The 21,450-nt window shown below is 52.0% G+C and overlaps 1 long non-coding RNA gene and 1 other non-coding gene across 3 annotated transcripts in view; both read right to left on the bottom strand.

Moving 5' to 3' along the window:
• The window catches only part of LOC127041585 (uncharacterized), a 593,788-nt gene that overhangs the window by 37,252 nt on the left and 535,086 nt on the right, over nt 1-21,450 (bottom strand). The window lies entirely within an intron of this gene.
• TRNAI-UAU (transfer RNA isoleucine (anticodon UAU)) lies at nt 15,568-15,661 on the bottom strand. The gene is made up of 2 exons: nt 15,624-15,661; nt 15,568-15,603 (listed from the first exon to the last, which is right to left on the bottom strand). It is a non-coding gene; the product is annotated as a tRNA-Ile (tRNA).

A 21,450-nucleotide genomic window follows, 5' to 3' on the forward strand; every position in this document is an offset into this window, starting at 1 on the left:
TAAAACTCGTTAGGCAAGGGACATGGGTTCCAAAGCATAGTGAAATAAGAGAGATTGAAAAGGAATATTTGTGTTTAGTAGTATGGATTTTTTGTAAAACTTCTAAATGCACATTTTATGTTCTTTGTATCTTTCTAGTTTAAAAACAGAACTTTTTATAGCTCTAATGTATATTTGGTTCTATGCCACAGATGTAAAATCATTAATGACTAAACACAATTTTTAGAGATACATAAGCTGCTGAGCTTTGATCTTATTTCCACACTGAAAGTTGTGAACAACTCCATAGTTGGGGAAAATGTTCCTTACCACTCAGATAGCAAGAAAATTTTGCAGATTGGACTCTGGGAGATCAGCTGTGGGACACAGCTTTTGTGACACACGAACTATCTCTGCAACCAGATTCTTAGTCATAGGTCAGCAGGTGGCTTTATGCAAATTCTGGACTGTGGGACCAGAGCTGGGGTGGGCACAATTTTTGTGGCACATGCACCACCTCTGGAACCAACCTTTGTTTCCTCACTCCATAACACCACACACAGAGCAGCCTTTTATCTCTCAGAACCAAAATATACCCTGAAAGAGATCGAATGGCATAACCCTAAGGCAGTGGGGCTCCTCATGGTTGTGTGTTCCACACTTTGATTTCACCCACCACGTATCAAGTGTGAACTTCTCAGGCACAAGAATAGCCTTAACATGGAGTCATAGACATTCTCCTTGGGCATCCTGACTCTATCTTACCACCTATGTGTTGAAGCAGCCAGGATTCTTTCCATATGCTTAGAAGGCGTGTTGTCTCCCTGAAGTCCAAGCGGTATCTGGGGGGCGGGAAGCCAACAGTTTCTTCCTGACAGGGATTTTTATTCCATTCCCCCAGAGCTCAAGCTGATGGGGCAAGCGTTTGTGCAGATCTCTTCCTCCTCGTGGGTGTGTGAGGGGGAGCAATCAACCAGGTCTTTTGTCCACGGATGATCCACAGTGGCTTGTCTGATGTCTCAGTCAGGGCCTTCTCTTGTTGGAAAGGAGATGACGCCTCTTCTGGTAAACTAGCATTTCACATTTGGTAATGCTTCTCTCCTGACTGGTGGTAGGGTGGCGGCAAGGGGGTTTATAGCTTTAGTGTCAACGCTTATAGATCGCCTTACAACATGGGCTACGGCTATTATAGGTGAAAATAATGCATGCGGCAACTCATGAGCTTGTCACAAACTCTAAACACTAAACACATTTTTATGAATCTAATGCCTGTTTTAACAACACTAACAAACAGGTGAGCAAGACTAGTTTCCAGCTATGCGTTTGTCACTTTTCAGTAAGGCCTAGGGACCTTGGCATGAGCTGGCACCTGGTCTGCCAGAGTCAGAAGAGGATCTTCCTTCTCTTATCCCCAGGTGTCTGTACTGGGAGCAGTACTGTTCAACTTATTCATAAATGATCTGGGGAAAGGAGTAAACAGTGAGGTGGCAAAATTTGCAGATGATACAAAATTGCTCAGGATAGTTAAGTCCCAGGCAGCCTGTGAAGAGCCACAAAAAGATCTCACAAAACTGGGTGACGGGACAACCAAATGGCAGATGAATGTCGGTGCTGTTAAGTGCAAAGTAATGCACATTGGAAAACATAATCCCAACTATCCCAATAAAACGATGGGGTCTAAATTAGCTATTACCACTCGAGAAAGAGATCTGGGAGTCGTTGTGGATAGTTCTCTGAAAATATCCACTCAATGTGCAGCGGAGTGTTGGGAATCATTAAGAAAGGGATAGGTAAGAAGACAGAAACTATCATATCGCCTCAATATCAATCCACGGTACGTCCACATCTTGAATAATGCGTGCTGATGCCGTCGCCCCAATCTCAAAAAAGATCTATTGGAATGGGAAAGATTCAGAAAAGGACAACAAAGCTGAGGAGGGGATATGGACCAGTTTCCGTCTAAGAAGAAATTCATAAGATTGGGACTTTTCATCTTGGAAAAGAGACGACTGAAGGGGGATACGACGGAGGTCTATAAAACCGTGACCGGTGTGGAGAAAGTAAATAAGAAAGAAAAAAAAAGCTTTGGCTCTTCGGCGGCAGCTCAACCACACTGCTTCTTCTGTGGCAATTCAGTGGCGAGTTCTCCCTCCTTTCCTCTTTGGTAGACATTTGGTGGCAGCTCAAAGACTAAGACAGGGAATGGGGGACCCGTCGCCGAATTTCCACCAAAGACCCAGACGTGCTGCCCCGATACCGGACGGGCCGTCCCTTTGAATTGGCTGCTCCAAGCACCTGCTTGCTACGCTGGTGCCTGGAGCCAGCCCTGCTCCCGTGACAAGCAGGGGCTGGTGCAGAGCGTGGCAGGGCAGGGAGATGACATCTCCTCTAATAGTGAGGCCCTTTCACAGCAAGGGCAGCACCTCCCCGCAGGAGTACAGACCCACCTACTTCTCCTGCTTTCTCCTGACACCAGCACCACCCTTCCTGGCACTGCCTCACGGCAGCACCTGCTTCCAGACTCGCACCAGAAATGGGAAGTCTGGGCCGGGCCTGGCAGCAGCTGTCAGGAAATGGAAGCAGGAGACACGACCACTCCCATGGTGCTGTGGGGTCTGTCCTGGCTGGTGGGAGATGGAGGCAGTGGACACTGCCACCACCATGGTGCCGTCGGGTTTTTAGGTGGGATGCCCTCCCCAAGGTTGGGCTCCAGGGGAGGTTTGGCATCTTAAGGGACGCGGGTGGCGGGGAGGCTTGGAGGAGGTTTGAAGACCAACAGTGAAGGGGAAGTTGGACACTGGCCAGAATACCAGAAAGACAAGGCAGGTGAGGTGATACCTGTTACTGGACCAGTTTTGGAGTCACACAGGGTCTTCTTCATGGAAGGGAAAGGTGCTCAGAGCATCATAGTTCAATAGAAGGTGAAACGCTCTGCCCCGAACACCAGACTTTCCCCTACTTCCTGGAATGGGGGGGGGCTGTCCCCACTGTCCTGTAAACAGCCCCATCACGTAACCCAGAGGTGGCTGCATCTTAGCACCAAGACACCAGTGGTCACTGCTCCAGAGGAGATGGTACATACAGGCCACTGCCCTACAGGGCCACCAGACATCACAGACTGTGCACTGTCTTAGCTGGCCACACACGTTACTGCACCAAGAGGTGAGGTACACACAGGCTACTACTCAAACTGGGCACCTGGGGTCACTGCAGCAATGGTTGAGGGGGATATAGGCAGGGCACTGCCGTACATGGCCACCAGGTGGCACTGCTGCAATGGTGCTGGTTGGGGGGGAGATGATTAATGGGCCAGTGCCTAAAGTGGCCACTACCACAATGGCGTGGGGAGAGGGGGAGGGAGATACCAATAGGGCACTGCCACACGAGGGCACCACGGGGAGGTCACTGCTCCAATTAGTAGAGATACACATCGGGTAGTGCCCCAACTGGGGGCCCTACCCCAGACAGAGAGGGGCTGGGGAGAGAAGAGGAAATCAAAGGCCACTGCCTCACTTAGCCATCGGGGTCACTACCTAAATAGGGGACACACACACACAGGGCACTGCCCCACCTGACCAGCAGGGGTCACTGCCCCAATTGGGGGATAGACAGAGGGTATTACCCCACAGGGATGCCAGGGATCAGTGCCTGCCAAACCTGGCACAGGGGTAGAGGGGATAGGGTGACCAGATGTCCCGATTTTATAGGGACAGTCCCGATATTCGGGGCCTTTTTCTTATGTAGGTGCCTATTATCCTCCACCCCGTCCCGATTCTTCACACTTTCTATCTGGTCACCCTGGAGGTGGGGGGGGGGAGAGGGGGCTACACAAAGGGCACTGCCATACTGGGCCAACCGTGCACATCCCTAGTCGGGTAGTGATACACACCAGAAGCAGAGCTCACTGCCACAAATGGGTTGGAAGATACCCAGGGCACTGCCTGACACAGCCACCCAGGCACCCTGCCCCCTTGGGGGAGGTGAAGAATACAGCTTGGGCACTGACTCCTCTGGCTACCAGTGGTCACAGGCCCAATGCAGGGGTTGGGGGGAGTAAATACACACAGGAGACTGCCCCACATGGGCAACACGAGTCACCAAGATGAGAGTAGGATACACAGAGGGCACTGCCCCAATGGCTGATATACATACAAGGCCCTGCCTCACCTACCCACCAGCGCTCACAGGCACAATGGCAGTAGTGGGGTCACACAGACAACTGCCCTCAGTTGCCACCAGGGGTCGCTGCAGCAATGCTGGGGGGATACATGCCAGGCATTGCTGCCTCTCGCCACCAGGAGTCACTGCTCCTACAAGAAGGCACCTACAGGACACTCCCGTGCCTGGCCAGCAGGGGTCACTATCGCTGGGGAGGAGCTATGGGGAAGCGGAGAAAGAGCAACTAACTGCAGTGGGGAAAATCATAATCTATCAGGGAGAAAGAACGGACTCCACTAGGACATCGCACCAACTCCGGCCAGGCTGGATACCGGCAATTCGGGGCTGGAGCAGCTCCAGCTAGAGGCTGGCCAGAGACAGGTGACCTCAGTTTCTGCGCTGAGCAGGCTGCTTTGGCAGCAAGGAGGGACAGGGAACCCCCAGGCCAGGGTCTTGCTGCCCAAGGAGGGGGAGATCTGCGGCACTCTTTGGAGTAGCAGGTTCAGCAGCCGTGAGCCCCACGCTTCTCCCTGCCTGAGCTCTCCAGGAGCACATTACGTACAGGTGTGCGCTGGATGTAGGCACCAGTGTAACAACAGGGCCAGACTCTGCTGAGTGCTGCCTGTGAGAGACAGAGGCAGAGTCAGACGGGTAAATGGGGGAAGGACATGACAGAGCCAGCGGCCATGAGCTGAACCCATCACAAGTCCAGCCTGTGGCATCACCATCTGTCCCTACAGCTCTCCATCTGTCCCGCTGTCCATCCAACCCTCAACCGCCCATCGATCCCCAATGTATGCCACATCCCCCCTTCACCCATCTGCCTCACACACTCATCTACTTTCTCATGCATCCTGCTGTCCCTCTGATTGTCCCTGCAGTGTCCAGCACAAGGAAGCATAGTGGACCCTGAGCGAGGCTTTTGGGTGATGCAGTAATGGAGCTAGCGGGTGAAAGGGGCATCTCTAATCCCAGCCCCACTTCTCCTCTGCCCAAAGCCATGACCGCGAGCCCACCCGTCTCAGTCTCAGACCTCCCAGCCCCAAAGACATGACTGGCCACTCACACTGTGACCCAGTTACAGCAATGAGGTCTACCCGAAGACAAGGGGAGAGAGGAGCAACCCCCTTATCCTGGCAGGCAGGACACATCCTTCCCAGTATAGCAGAGACCCTGCCCTTGGGCAGATAGACCAAGATGAGCCCATAGGAGACTGAGGGAGGGGGAGCAGAGGAAGAGAATGCAGGCAACTGAACATGACAGGTGTCCATGAAAGGAGAGAGAGAGAGAGTTTGAGTGAAAGTTGGCCAACACAGAGAGAGAAACCTAGGAGGACAAAAGAAATTCACAACAGGGAGTCACCCTCATGGATCCAACTTTCTGCTAGTTAGCACACACCACTCCTGGCCAGAGAGATGTTCAGCTCTCCCATATGGCAACATCATCTCCCCTGAAGCCACAGCTACTCTGGAAACCCACACCCAGGTAATGGGAAGTCCCTGCCTGGAGCCAGGACGGCTGTGACCAGAGCCCTTCCCAAACCAGACACACATCTCACCGACAGAGACGGTTACTCTTGTCTCAGTTGGGCAGGTCTTGCCTGGCATCAACAGGATTCACGCTGTCACTGCTCTTGATCACTTTCCATCTCACCTCAGGGCTGGACTCCATCCCCGTGACTTCTTTTCCCTTGGTATGAAACACAAGAGGAAAAGAAAAAGCAATGGTGGTGAGGCTCCTCTTCTCGCTACTCCCGCACCCCAGGCCTTCGGCTTCAACCCACCTCCCATTCTGCCATCACAGCTACAATTAGAAATCTGAGCCCGGGGCTCACACCTGCTTGTCTCCCCAATCCTAGGCCCTGTCCAGCATGTCTCCCTCCACAGAAGTTATCTGGCCTCATCTTAGACTCCATCTTCATATTGCTCTTCTCCTTCCCAGAGCTCCTGCTCTGCTCCTCAGACCTGTCTGTCTCAGCTCTGCAGGCAGAGGGGAAGGGGCACGATGGGAACACACACACCCCATTCCAGACACCACACAGCATCCACAGGGCTACCAAACACCTCGTCTTCGGCCAAAACCACACCTCACCCCGAGGGAGCAAAAGGCCTTTGTGAGTACAGCACACACAAGACAGGAAAAGATTAACACCCACACCCAGCCCAGCCAAAGTGGGAGCTTCCTCACCTTCCCGGCCACAGGTCCATGGGGCTCATGGATGGAGAAGTTTGCTGGGCTGTGGGGGTCCCTGAAGAACTGGCTCAGCATGTGAATGACTGGGATGTATGTGGGGGCCTGACTGTGGGCTGGGGTGTCCAGGAGGACCTGAGGGAAGGGAATAGGGGGATTAGGGACAGAGGAGAGTGGCATTGCCAAGGTGCATTGTGGGAATGTGGGATTTAGAGAGCCCAGAGTGGATGGGTGTCGGCGGGTTGGAGAACCCCACAGTGGTTGAAAAGGGGAACCTGGCAGGTTTGGGTGTAGCAGAGATTGAAGATGAGGAACCTCACACCCTGGGGATGATCTGGGGGAGTGGGAGGATGGGAAAGTGGGGCCCAGCAATGAGAAATGGGTTGGAGGCAATTAGGGGTGGGGCACTGAGGATGGGGATGGGACGGAGGAGGAGGAAGGGGGGCGGGGTGCAGAGGATGGGAAGGAGGATGTGGGAGATGAGGCGAGAGGAGGAGGTTGGTGTCGGGGTGCTGAGGGTGGGGGGAGGAGGAGGTCGGGGCGGAGGGAAAGGCCAGGCAGAGTGTACACGATGGGGGAGGGGATGCTGGGGGCTGAGGGATCCCCACAGATGGGGGTGGGGCTGGCGAGAGGGTCACAACACATGGGGGGACACTGGGGGGGCAGGTTGGGGAGGTTGAAGGGGCTGCTGGGGCCCTACAGAGGGAGAGGAGGGGGCGGTGCTGGCAGGAGAGTCACAGCAGGTTGAACTCTGTCCTGTGCACCCCCCGCGCCGAGTCTCTGTCCCGCGCTCTCTCCGCCAATCAGGGAGCGGGGAGGGGCGGCGAACTGAGGAGCTACGGCCCCTGCTCCAATAGAGGCCGCGTGTGAGAGGGGGAACTACGCTTCCCAGTGTGCTCCGGGAGGGGCGGTGTTGCCTGAGCAACCTATCGTCACTTCCGCTGCTATACGAGCCAGGAACTACAACTCCCAGCGTGCCCCGGGGCGCTTCCGTCCTCTCGAGCCCAGAAGAGGGCGGGTCCCTGGGTCAATCGGACACCTCCTCCCCCCAGTGCGGTGGGGGCTGCCGGGCGCCTGCTTCTCCCCCGGCCTCGTCTGTGCCCACCCCGATGTGCCCCGCGGGGCTGCCCCGCTCGGGGGGTGGGGGGGCGTTGCGTGGAGCCCTATGGAAGCACGGGGGTGGGCAGGGCTGGGAGCCAGGACTCCTGGGTTCTCCCCCAGCTCGGGGGACCTTGCTGGTGCTTTTTCTGCAGCCTGTGGTAAAATGAGGCAATTAACTAGATGCGTTGATGGAAGTTCTCTGCGTACCCTCAGGGTACACGTACCCCTAGTTGAGAACCACTGATGTAGGGGAACCCAGGCCCACCCCCCATTCTGACTTCCAACCCCGTACCCTGGGCAGCTGGTTCTGCTTTGCTTACCTTGCATCAGCCTCAAGTCAGCTTCACTGGGTCACCACTTCCACCATGGCCAGACATCAGAGAGAGGAAGTTTCCTCTCAGCTGTAAAAGCAGCAAGGGCTCCATGAGGGGTCGGTGCTGCTGGAGAAATTATTGACACTTTCTCTAGTCTCCTTTTCAGATTTTGCCCCATTTTCTCTTTAATTCTCCAATGTTAATTTAACAATCTCAGATTTGGGATATTTTCACACCCTTTTGACCTGCAGCAAATTTTCTTCCTTTCTTTGGGAAATTGTCCTGAATCATTCCCCAAATGAGAAGGGGCTTAATGGATGCAGTTTGCAGAGTCCTGAGACACAGCTGCCTCTGGGGTGGGCTGGGGTGGCCATTCTCTGCTGGCGAGGAAGGGGACAGGAGGAAAAAGTCCCCAGTGGAGACTGTCCAGCACAAGGTTACGCAGTCCTGGCTACTGCTACCCCCAACTGCCAGTCACCTGCCTGCCCCTGCTTCTGCCTCCTCCCCACTGCCAGGAAGTTTTCCTGCTCCACACTCCCCTCACGTACCCTCTTAAAGCACCTCCCCAAAGGGCTCCCTGCTGCCGTGTGAATGGTGTGTGTGTGGTGGGGGGCTGGGAATTACTGCTGTCTGTTAATTGAACTTCCACTGTCCAATTACTCTCACTTAATATAAAATATCTTCATATTCGGGTGGTTTTCTCTCATTAGCAAATGTTTCTTTTTAGACCCATTTCTTCCCCAGCTCTCAAAGATAGATATAAAATATCCTGTGTGCAGCGCTGTAGTAGGCAGGGTGGTCCCAGGGTATTGGAGGCTTCCCCTTTGGTTTGTATACAAAAGTTCGGTGTTATTCTCCAGCCCATTCCTTATGAATACTAACGTGATGTTAACTTTTTTGCTGGCAGCTGTGAATTGAGTGGAGCTTTTCACTGATCTATCTACAGCAACATGCAGATCCCGTTCTTGGGTTGTGTAGCCAATAATCTGTTCTGCTGCCGTCGCTAGGGGTAATGCATGTTCAGTAGGGGTTTCTCCCCTCTTCCCTTTTTGTATTTCCTCTCCCTACTAGTGTTGGGGTGTCCTTCTTCTCAGGTTAGTGTATTAATGATCTCATCTTGGGGTCATATGTGTCAATTCGTTGCTATGTCTTCAGAGAACTATCCATGATGACTCCAAGATCTCTTTCCTGATTAGTTGTAGCTAAATTAACCCCCATCGTATTGTATGTATAGTTGGGGTTATGTTTTTCCAACGTGACATTTATCCACACTAAATTTCATTTGCCATTTTGTTGCCCAATCACTTAGTTTTGTGAGATCTTTTTGAAGTTATTCACAGTCTGCTTTGGTCTTAACTATCTTGAGCAGTTTAGTATCGTCTGTGAACTTTGCCACCTCACTGTTTACCCCTTTCTCCAAATCATTTATGAATAAGTTGAATAGGATTGGTCCTAGGGCTGACCTAGGAAAATGACAGCAGCAAGATGGAGTCTGGAGTCACATGGGCAGGTCACATGTCCATGCATGATTCACTTTGCAGGCCGTCGCCATTGTTTACATGTTAGTTTCAATGTTCCCAGGAAAGCTCAGATGTGGATTGCTTCAGGGCTGGAACCTCTTCTTGGCCGCTCTGACCAATGCTCTGGCTTCAGCTAGAGCCCTGGGAAGGAGTTCGGGGTTGGGTGTCACAAAGGCTGGGGCATGAGCCCCAGGTGCTTCCAGTCTAGCCTTTGCCATTCCTGACTTGCCAAAGATAATGGGCGGCTGCCCAGGCTGGCGTGTAGAGCAGTTTCCCTCTTCCAAGTGTGCACCTGCCCTGTGCTTGAGGGGGTTGGTAAATAGCACCTTAGGAGCCTGGGTGTTTCTCTGCTTCTCGCCAGCTGGGGAAAAGCCTCTTGGGGTAAAATCTTCTGCCCCACTGCAAAAGTGAGCACTGTGAGTGGGAACAGACAGAGGCCACACCAGGGGGCTGGTCCTGCTTTCCTACCTTCTTCTGATGTTGGCCACAGAGCATCAGCAGCTGCCCTGCATGCTGGTCTGTGGGTCGCTTTCAGTGGGTGTTTGGCATGGCAGGGAGCAGCCTCGCCGAGGGTCTTTGTGGCTGTCTGCTGGCCATGCATAGGCATGGTTCTCCCCTCCTCTTGCCCTGCCTTCAGTTGCTCTGTGGCTTATAAACCTTCCCTTTGAGTTGTCAGCACCAGCCGCCTTTGCTCTAGGTGTGCGGAGGAGGGAAGGTGTGAGGGGCTTCAGGCTGGGCTCAACCTCCCTCCTGCCAAACCCTGACTATTAATCCCGGCCCTGGCACTCCTTTTGTCAAGCGCCATGTGGGTCAGAGGAAAGGTATGGCAGGAAGCACAAGGGCCACACTTGTGGGCCTTAGGTGAAGCAGCAAAAATCCCAACCAGGTCAAACCACAGGACTACAGGCAGCCATAGCCACCTCTGCACCCCAATCCATTGCAGCCATCTCAACCAAAGACCTGGCTCTAGTTTGTGTGAGTCACCCAGCAGGAGGGAAAAGACTCACTCTTAAACAACTGGAGACAGGAAAATTGAGCACTTTGAGCTCCAGGGCTTCACCACAATCCAACACAAGGTCCCACTGACATTTGAACTCTGACTGCAGGATTCAGAGTGCTGAGTGCTGCCCATTACACCATGGGTCCAGCTTGTGCTGCTTTCTCTGGCCATCGGTGACCCTCATGGGGCTGGCTCGTGTAAGGGACTGTTGGCCCTTTACTAAAATTTAGTGGAGTTTTTGGTTGGCTAGTTCCCAGTCCCAATATAAGGGGGAAGGGTCAATGGGAAATCAGGCCCCTGAGACTGATAGCCCCTGGGGCAATGGTCACAAACTGGTAGGGAACACGTTAGAATTTGTTAATGGAGAAAAAATTCCCGGTGAAAATTGGCAAAGCTGTGAAGATTTTGAAAAATTCCAGTGAATTTACACATGAAGATACAAACAGAGGGACAAACACACAGAGAGGAAGAGAAAATCACAGACTGCACAGGCCCACACAGACATAAACAAAAACCAAACCCGCACAAACCCACAAAGCACACAGAGCCATATACACAAAAGGGGAAGCCACACAAAATATAGAAAGAACAAATCCACACCAAAAAACACAGCAAAAGCCCACAACAAGAAAGCACAAAAACCACATACCAAAAGAATACTAAGCAAAAAAACAATCTGTATGCAAAAATCATACACACACACCCCCAAAACTATGCCAGGCATCCACCAAAATCACACAGGACCCACATGCACATCAACACGACAGACGAAAACCACATCAACATACAGAAAGCCAGGCAGGGTTTGAATCTCACAGCAAAGAGGGTGAACACACAGCTGGTTTGGGGAGCAAAGACTGAGTGGGAGTCAGGGGCAGTGCTCTGGGCTCTGCCTGACCCCTCCTTGAGGCAGGTGGAGAGCAGAGCCTGGTAGATCTGTGGAATCTGCCCTGCTCTCTGTAAAGCAAGGGGACCTCAGAGTCTTCTAAGCTGCAATTGTATTTTCTGCAGGGCAAACTGATTGGCAGAACCCATTTGCTTAAAGAAAGCTAGTGCTTCAGGTGAGGTTTGAACTCACAACCTCAGCATTACTGCCCTCAGCACTGCTTGCTACTGTAAGTCCTGTACACTAACCCATTGCCCCTCTGAGGGTTTTGCCTCCTTGATTCATGGATGAATTAGGAGTTGAGGGGGGTTGCATTAACTAAAACAAATCCATATTAATGGCTGCTGAATGGCAGCAGCAAAGGTGGGGAGCCTCCTTCTGTGTGATAGAGCTGGTTCCCACCTTCTGTTGCTGAGGAGAAGGTTGGTGCTTTGAACCCACCCAGTGCTGGAACGTCCCATGGGTGAGATTAACAGAACTCAAGAGGAGAAAAGGAAAGGGAAGGGAAGTCTTTTCTAGTCCTACCTAGCTCCATTGGTCTCCTGCGGCCCTTTCGGCTCTCTGCTCCCGTTGGGGAGATGCAGAGCCAAGCCCCCATCTGGGTGAGTCACCGAGAGGCTGTGTCCCATGGAGTGTGTGTGGGAGAGGGGGAGGGTTGGATTGGGCTCAAGGGGAGAAGGTTGTGTGTGACAGTGTGTGGGGGAGGGTGTGTTCCTTAGGATATAAATGATGGAAAACACAGGGGTAGTGATAGTGAAGCCCCATGTCTCAGTTATGACCCTGTGTGGTGCTGCCGTTCACCTTCCCCTCCTATGGTCTCATCTTTCATTGAATCCAGCATTTTTTCACCTGTCATCACCACAGAGGTGTTGCACATGCCTCAGATACAGAGTGTCCCTCTTAGAGACGCTGAGGTCTGGAACTGATTTCAGCTCCTGGACAGCTCTGCTAGGTCTTCATTCATTTGCATAGGAAAATGCTGAGTGTTTAAATTCATTTCAAGCCCCCCACATTCAGCGAACTCCTGAACATACTGGAGATGGGTCTGGAAATCCATTTTCATTCGAAAAAGTTTTTCAAGGGAATCACTTGGATTGGAACTAGGAACCTATTATCCTGCAGGGAAACATTCACCCACTGATCTATACTCGCAACAAAAAGTGTCATGTATAGCTCAGAGCAGGAACAGTTTTTAACCTAGGGGTTACTAAACTTTCTCTCTATACAAACACCACAGCTTACAAACTCCCCATCCCCGCTCTGTGTCAGGCTCTGGGAGGGAGTCAGTGGCACAGCGCTTACCTGGGGGTCCAAGGTAGGGCAGGCTGGGGGGCCTCCTCATGCTGCTGCCCCCAAGAATCACCCCCACAGCGTCCCATTGGCTGCAGGGGCTTGGAGTGGGGGCAGAGCGTAGAGGCACAGCTCTGCCCCGCCTTGCCATGGGGAGGGGCCAGCAGCCACTGGAGCGAGCAGGCAGATACTGCACTGCCAGGGCCCCTGGAGGGGAGCCCCTGGGGGCAGCAGTTGGGGCCAAGAGAGTGAACTGGTCCCTAAACTGCTGAAGCCCCATGGGCAAGACCTGAGAATCAGGACTGCCAGCCAGACAAACACCTTTAAGAGGAGGCGTCCCTCTCCCTGTCAAAAAATGATCTTCCTCCTTCTGTTCAGTGACAGCCTGAATTGTTCCTTATCCCGGCAGAGCCAGAGGACTGAATGCAGCAACATCAAACCCTTGTGTAGCTCGCAGGGATGGATATAAACACTCCCTGGTATCTGAGGAGATGTTCAGCTTTGCCCTTGGTCAACTTCAAGGCTAAAGGGAAAGGAGGTGGCGCCAGATATAAAAAGTGAAACATGACACATCATAGTTATGCCCATGGTGGCTGCAAAATCTTTTTATGTTCTTCTTCTTATCATCAGTGTATTGTTTTCTCTGTGTTCTAGGCCTTCACAAGAAATTTGTACCTTGATAAAAAATCAACTGCTCTTGGTGAAGGCAATGGACTTAACACCCTCTGGGGTGTCCCTACATAGGTACAAGTACTAACAACAGTAGCTGCCTTTTAGCCATGGTTTTTAATCAGGGCAAATAATTGAAACAAACCCCGTTAAATCATTTCTCAGCCCGAGTCCTTCACCCACATTCCTTAGGGCACTGGACCACCATGTGGACATTTCATTTCCCACCTCAATTTCACACAGAAACACCATTTCCTTTGTACAAATCCATGAGCAGCAAAACCTCCCTATGTCTCTGGTCTGAGCCAGGGTATTCGATTCCAGTGAACTCTTCTCTCCTGCGATGGCAATGGGCAGACAGAGGGGACATGGCACCTGCATCCCTGCCAGGGAGATATTGGCTTGGCTCTTTCTTTCTGCTGCTGTTGTTCATCCATGAAACATCGAGGGTGAAATGCAAGGCTGAGTTCATGCACCAGCCCCCGGAAATATTTCAGTGCCCCAGAGAAATCCTGCCCCCGGCTATTGGAACGATGTGCTGGAGATTTGACTAGGAAAGAGACTGTCTGAATTGTCAGAGTGAGGAATGAACAACACTCTACAGCAATGTCGTTCACACAAACACACTCTCATCCTGCTCCAGCCGGAAGGGAAATGGGCAGGAATTCTCGCTGTTCAGCCAAGGACACACGTACACTGATGCGCAGCCATGAGTGTGCTGGGGAAGCTGGTCTGAGCAAACAATGGGAATGACAATTCAGTGAGAACATAATCATCATGTAGTGAAACAAATGTATGTTAAGTAGTTGTGGCCAAGTGGTTAAGGTGCTAGATCACAAATCCATTGTGGTTTCCTGGCACAGGTTCAAATCCTGACAACTGTGTTGTTGTTATTATTGCACCCTTAGTGCCTGAGCATCCACAGTGTGAACTGGCACCAGATCTAGTTTCACTCTATCTACACTTAAAACACTGCTGTGGCACTGCTATAGCTCTCTGGAGCAGACAGTCACTGGAGGGGTTTTCCCATCCCTGTAATAGCTACGTTGACAGAACAGTTCTTTCTTTTCTTTAGCACTATCTAACCAGGGCTTAGGTCACCTTAACTCTATGGGTTGCGGGGGAGATCACACCCTGAGAGATGTCACTCTGCCAGTTAAGTGCCCAGTGTACACCAGCCCTTAGATTCCTCTTGGTATTTCAATGCAGGAACTGACCTGTGAGAGGAAAACATCAGATCACAAACACAGAGACTGAATTCCCCACATTTAATCTTGCTGCACTTTCCAGAAAGTCACAAAATTCAATTCATTCTTGCTAGGACAGAGAAAAAATAAGTGACACTAAGTTTTTGGCTTGGTTACATAAAATTAAGTGTTTAATTAATATAGTAAAACTCTGTACTGATTCCTCTAACACCACAGCGTGAAATAGGAACAGAGACAAATCTTGTCAGTGACAACTAATTTTGCAAATGATCTTCCCATTATTAATTTCCACGCTGCCCCCATTGGAGGTCTGGGCATCTCCAGTGTCATAGCTCTGCATTCACCTTCCCCTTAGAATTGTTCTCAGACATTCGCCTTCCTCTGCAGCATGGGGCACGGGGTCACTTGCTGGAGGATGAATCTATGAATCTATTCCAAATTTGGAAAATTGTGCAGTTCAGACTGTGAATAGTGACCCCATCTCCTTCCTGCACCTGCTCTACATTGCTTCCCAGCAGCTTCTCCCCCTGCAGAGTAACCCCAGCACGGCAGTGCAGCCGCCCAGGGTTCAGCAAGGGCCCCTGGCAAGGACAGTGGGTGCAGCTAACAGCCCGGTGTGCCTGGCAGTGAGGCAGTTTAAAAAAGCAACACTCCCCCAGAAGTACAGAGACTGAATTCCCCAACTTTAACATCATGACCCCCTGTAGAAAGCCACACGTGCCAGTTGTATTTTCACAGGGAGATGCAAAAATCAAGTGACACCCATAAAGTTGAAGAGATAGTTATTAACCTCACAAAAAAAAAAGGTTCATTTCCCAAACAATCCTCAAAATGTTACCAATTCCCACCCCTCCTCCATAGCAGCTCTGTGCAGTGTAACTGTTCTGCAGGCAGTTTCCCATTAAATGCTGTTGTGGGATATTCCCCGGCCTGGAAATGTATGAACGACGGAATTTGAAGCGCAAACCTGGCTCCCTGCACCAGGCGGGATTTGAGTGTTTTGTCCCTGTCACTTAGTGTTTGTCAATAGTACAGACGCCATGGGCAGGACTCCAGGCTCTGCTGGAGGGATCCTGGCACAGGGGCTGGTGGGGGAGAAAGGATTGTAGATTCTGACCTGCACTCTGGAGAGGAGCTAATAAGTGAAGGGGGCATTTTTAACTTCTTCCCTGCCTCAGTGTCCGCTGGGCTGGAATTGTACATTCCACAGGGCCAAATGAGGGGGCAATGCCATTTGGTTAATGAAAACCAGTGCTCCAGGTGAGGTTTGAACTCACAACCTCAGCATAGCTCCTCTCAGCACTGCCCTATAAGTACTGCGCGCTAACCAATTGTGCCACTGGAGCACCTGTTAATTGCTATTCTCCCTAGGTTGATAAAGGCGAGGAGTGACCCCAAAACATTCTCAGTGGAGTTGAGAGCAGGTAGCGACAAGCGTTGTACTTGGTGGGGTGGATTCTTCTTAAGGCTTCCAGGCACCATTTCACCCTTTTGTTCGTCCCTGTGTAATAACAGAGCTGATTAAGACTCACTGTAGAGACTTGCTGCAGACCAACAGATCTGAAATCACTGATCACCAGGTCTAAGCATTAGTCCTGTTTTGGGACAGTGTCTCTCATGCAAGAAACTGCTGAGTCTGCGCTAGCAGTGAGGCTCCCTCACTAACAGCTGAAATCAGGGAGAGCTGTGTGAAGTGCAGGGCCCCTCGAGTGCTTGAACAGGGGGGAACAACACCCCAGGACTTTTAAAAATGGGAAGGCTCTGCCATGCCACTTTGTAATGACCGTAAGGGCGAGTGAGGCGGAAGCGGGCGGATAGCAGTAAGCGGGAGGTAGGGTCTTGGGGGGAAGAGGCAGCATGGGAGCAGGGCCTTGGGGAGAAGGGCTCGGTGCAGGGGCATGGCCTCGAGTGGACGGGATGGGGCTATTGTTCAGGCTCTGGTGGTCACTACTTTTAGGGAGCCTGTTCCACTCCTGGTGGGACCACAAGATGTCCCAGAGCAGAGAGGGGCCAGCAGAACAGTGACAGAGGGGAAGGGCAAGTGACCGACAATGTGGCCAGACAGCGGAGGGTGGAGGAAGAAAGGGGCTTTCCCCCCGGGACGTGAGAAGTGAACTGTGGGTTTTCACTGACCCAGGACAGCAGCTGTGGGTGAGGTGCAGTGAAGGGAGGGGCACATCCACAGAGCTTTTGGTGTCTGGATTTAAGAGCCCGAGGCAAAGGCCACTGCCCAGCGCACTGTGGGTGGGTGTTTTGCTCATAGTGTTGTGTTATGAATCCTGATTGTGGTGTTATTACAAGGTGAGTTTCCTCCTTTTTCTTAAAGTTTCTTTTCTACACTCAGTGGTTGTGAGTGGGGAAAATATCGTCTCTTAGAGGCACCCAGTGGCCAGGGCTAGTTTAGCCAGGTTACTGGGTGGGGGCTTAGGCAGATTGTGTGTTGTATTGTTGAAGAGGAGCCCCAAGCACCCAGACAGGGAATTGTAATTTCAACCTTCAGAGTAAGAGCTAGAGGTGCTGCCAGCTGAGCTAGCCAGGCTGCCTAAACGTATTAACCCCTTTCACCGCAAGAGCAAACACTGGGTACTTCTGTGCTTCTCAGCAGCTGGGAAAGAGCCTCTTGGGGGAAATATCTCCGGCCCCACTGCCAAAAGGAGCCCTTTGAGTAGGAACGGTCAGAGGCCCCACCTGCCTTCCAACCACCTTGTGATGCTGGCTGCAGAACGAATGCTGGTCTGTGGGTGGCCTTCAGTGGGGGTTTGGCATGGCATGGAGCAGGCTGGCCGGGTGTCTTTGTGGCTGTTTGCTGGCCACACATAGGCATGGTTATCGCCTCCTCTTGCCCTGCCCTCGGTTGCTCTGTGGCTTATGAACCTTCCCTTGGAGCTGTCAGAGGTGCCCAGAGCAGGAAAGATGTTGGGCTCCAGCCTGGGACTCTTCCTCCTTCCTGCCTAGCCCTGACTATGAAGCCTGGCCCTGGCACTCCTTCCTTTGAATGCCATGTGGGCAAGAGGAAGAGTGTGGCAGCTGCAGGGACCAAAGTTGTGGACATCAGGTGAAGCAGTGAGAAATAACCATATGGTCAACCCGCAGGGCTCTCCAGCCAGAGTGTTAAGTTCAAGGACCCCAACCTATAGCAGCCAGCCCATTGAACCAGCTGGATCAAAGACCTATCTCCAGTGGGCATCAGTCACCCAGCAGGAGGGAAAAATCTCACTCTAGTTCACCCTGAGAGAGGGGAGCCAAGCACATTGAGCTCCACGGCTTTGCAGGAAACCAGCATTGCTCCAGGAGGTCCCACTGAGATTTAAACCCAGGATCCAAAGTCCTGAGTGCTGCCCATTACACCATGGGACCTGCTGCCATTTCATTTTCTAGACCCCTGTGACTCTCAGCTGGCTGGTTTGTACCCTGCACTTATTGCTTCCCACTAGCAGCTTCCTCTTGCGGGACTCTCTCTCCTCCTTCATTGACTGTGGTCCTGCACTATCAGATCCACAGGTCCTGCCCTGAGTCCCCGCATCCCCCTGCTTTTTCTCCATTCCCTGCAGGCTGCAAAAATGTTAGGGGAGCTGCCCCTCCCTTCATTCAATGCTCCCGCTCATATCGGCCAGCTGCAGCCTCATCTCCTGGAACTCGGCCAGCTGTCATTTGATCCGGTCATACAGTCACATGCTGACTGGCTCCTCAGCATGGATGCTCTTGTGGAAACCCCACAGGTGATGCTGCAGGACTTGGTACCGTTGGTTTCCTTAATGTTGTGGTGTTTCCCCAGCAGCTGGAACAAAACCGCCAACAAAGCAGGGGGGGCGGTGGCAGGCTCCGGGATGGAGTTTGGGTGTGGATGGGGTGCGGAATCTGGGCTGAGGCAGGGGGTTGGGGTGCAAGGGGGACAGTGGCGGGCTCTGGGAGGGATTTTGGGTGCATGAGGTGCAGGTTCTGGGCTGGAGCAGGGGGTTGGGATGTGGCACCTATCTCAGGCAGCTCCTGAAAGTGACCCACACCCCGCTCTGGCACAACTCCTACATGGAGGAGGCTGGGGGAGTCCCCTGGCACCACTGCCCACAGGCACCACCCCTGCAGCTCCCATTGTCGCAGTTCCAATGACAGAGTTGGCAACTGGGGTGGGAGCAGCGTGCAAGAGACACACCCCACAGGGGCCACAGGGACGTGCCAGATGCTTCTGGGAGCGGTGCGCCGTGTGAAGCGAGGGTGGGCAGGAATCTGCTTTAGCCCCACTGTGCTGCCGGTAGTGGTGGCAGGAACCCCCAGGCCCTTTCAAATCACTCGGGGCCAGCTGCTCAGGCTTTCTGATGGGGAAGCAAAGGGAAGCCACAAGCAGGGCCGTCCTTAGGCATAGGCAGAATAGACAGCCGCGTAGGGCCTCACACTGCCTGGGGGCACCACTCTGCAGGCAGCCCAGACAGTGTAGAAGCAGGGCTGCTGGGTCCTAGAGAGAGCCCAATGCAGCATAGTCTGAGGAATGGGATTGGCTGCTGGGGTCTCTGGGAAGGGGAGGGTGTAGAGGTTGCGGAAGGAGCTCCCCTGTGAGTGTGACTCTTTCCCCTCAGCTGAGGTGAGGTAAGGCAGGCTCTGTGGCACCCCTCTCTCCCTCCTCCCTCCCCTCCATCAGGGCTGGGTTGAGTGAGGTACTGGGGGGGAGAGGAGGCTGGCTGCCTGCCTGCTGAGGTATGAAAGTGAAAGTAACTCACTTCCTCGGCAGGCAGCCAGGATTGGAATGTCACACAGGGCTGGGTTGGGATTAGCCAGATGTGTGAAAAATCAGGATAGGGGATTGGGGTACAGTGATCAGATATCCCTATTTTATAGGGACAGTCCCAATGTTGGGGTCTTTTTCTTATATAGGCTCCTTTTACCCCCACCCCCACCTATCCCTGTCCTGATTTTACACACTTTCTGTCTGGTCACTCTAGGTGGGGGTAATTGGTGCCTATATAAGACAAAGCCCCAAATATCGGGACTGGCCCTATAAAATCAGGACATCTGGATCGGGCCACCCTAGCTGGGGAGCGCCTCTCCCCCGGGCTGGCAGCTGCCAGTGATCCATCTCATCTGGGGGGAGCTGCACAGGGCAGGATGAGCTGCTGTGGCTCCATGGGTGCCCCATCCCTAAGATCAGATGCTGTGCTAACTTCACCATGGTCTGTTGGGCTGGCGGCGGTGCCCATTGGCGTGTGATTGGACCTGAGGGTTTGCTGCTGCTGTTGCCACTCTGCAGCCCAAGAGGTGGATTTTGGGGTCCTGCAGTTTTCCACCTATCTCCTTCTCTACTGCAGCTGTTGGACCAGCAGGCTGGGGGGTGAGCCAAGCATGAAAGCAGTACTGTGTTGCCATTTAGATTGTCATTTAACAACTTTGTTTGCCAAAAATTCTTGCTAACAATCCTGAATCCAATTTCAATATATTTTTTAAAAAAAAATCAATATCTTAGCCAAAAACAGAAAATTAAATTGTTGACAATTATTAGTGACAGGTTTGGTTTGAGACAGGGAGTGGGTCAGTTTTCATCAGAGAAACAAAAAATGTTGACTGACTTTCCTATAGCCTGTTACTCCTGATAAGAGCCCTCCAACAACTGTAATATGCTCATCTCCTTACTAGTGTATAAAGCAGGGTTCAGCAACCTACGGCACACATGTCAAAGGTGGCAGGTGAGCTAATTTTTGATGGTATGCAGCAGCAGGCTGAGCGGCTCAGCCCATCACTGCTCGGGGGTTCCGGCTGCTGCCCTATTGCCAGCTGGAATACCAGCCATCGGCCCCACTCAGCACCTGCTGCTGGCCTGGGGACCCCCAAGGAACCCCAGGCTGGAAGTGGGCTGAGCAGGCCAGTTGAACCACTCAACCTGCTGTCAGCCTGGGGTTCCATTCACTCAGCCGGCAGCGGGCTGAGTGGGCTGGTGGCGGGCTGAGCAGGGCCGATGGGGGGCTGAGTGGCTCAGTCTGCTGCCAGTCTGGGATGCCAGCAGCACTCAGCCTACTGCTACTCCGGGGTTCTGGCTGCCGGCCCCTTGCCAGTCAGAAGCTCAGCCGCCAGCCCTACTCTGCCTCCTGCCAGCCTGGGTGAGCAGAATCCCAGGCTGGTAGCGGGCTGACGGGGGGTTGGCGGCGGGATCCTGGCTGGCAGGAGTTGGTAGTCAGAACCCCAGACCAGCAGCAGGCTGAGCAGGGCCTGGGATCCTTGTCTAGGGTTCCAGCCACCAGCCCGCTGCCAGTTTGGGGTTTCATTTACTCAGCTGGCAGTGGCCTGAGCAGGACCGGTGGCCAAGACCTCAGATAATAACAATAGTTTATTTATATAATATAGACATAGAGAGAAACCTTCTACAAATGTTAAAATGTATTACTGGCACGAGAAACCTTAAATTACAGTGAACTTGGCACACCACTTCTGAAAGGTTGCCGACCCCTGGTATAGAGTGACCATATGTTGTACTAAGATTCTCCTGCTTTTTTTTTCCCTTGTGAGTCAGTATAACTTTTGCCAGCCCAGAAGTTGGGCAGCCAATGTTTTACGTTTTCACAATATTTTCTCCAACTTTCATAAAGTAAATACATAGTTAATATGAGTTTAAAAGGCCAGGGACACTTCTTTGTGAAGAATCTGTACAGCAGATCATGCCCATAGACAATCCAGAAAAGAAATTTGAGGTTGAATTTTTTAATGTTGTGATGGATAAAGCAGTATCTGCTGTTGATGAAAGGTTTAATACCTTGCGAGTACACCATGAACAGTTTGGATTTTTGTATGACATAACTAAATTCAACGAAATAGGAAAACAAGAGCAACTAATGACAAAGTGCAAGAATCTAGAGAGCCTCCTGAAGCACGGTGATAGTTTTGATTTAAATGGACTTGAACTGTACAAAGAATTGAGTACACTGTCATCAGTGTTGCCACATGCAAAATCGGTGATGGACATTGTACAGTTTATTCATACCTGCAAACTTGTTGACATATATCCTAATGTGTACATTGCCACTCGTATTCTACTGACAATTCCTGTAACAGTAGCATCAAGAGAACGGAGTTTCTCAAAACTAAAGCTCATTAAAAACTATCTCCGCTCTACAATGAGTCAGGAACACTTGACTGGTCTTGCTATTCTTGCGAT

This window comes from Gopherus flavomarginatus (genome assembly GCF_025201925.1).
Source record: "Gopherus flavomarginatus isolate rGopFla2 chromosome 13 unlocalized genomic scaffold, rGopFla2.mat.asm SUPER_13_unloc_3, whole genome shotgun sequence".
NCBI classification, from domain to species: Eukaryota; Metazoa; Chordata; order Testudines; family Testudinidae; genus Gopherus; species Gopherus flavomarginatus.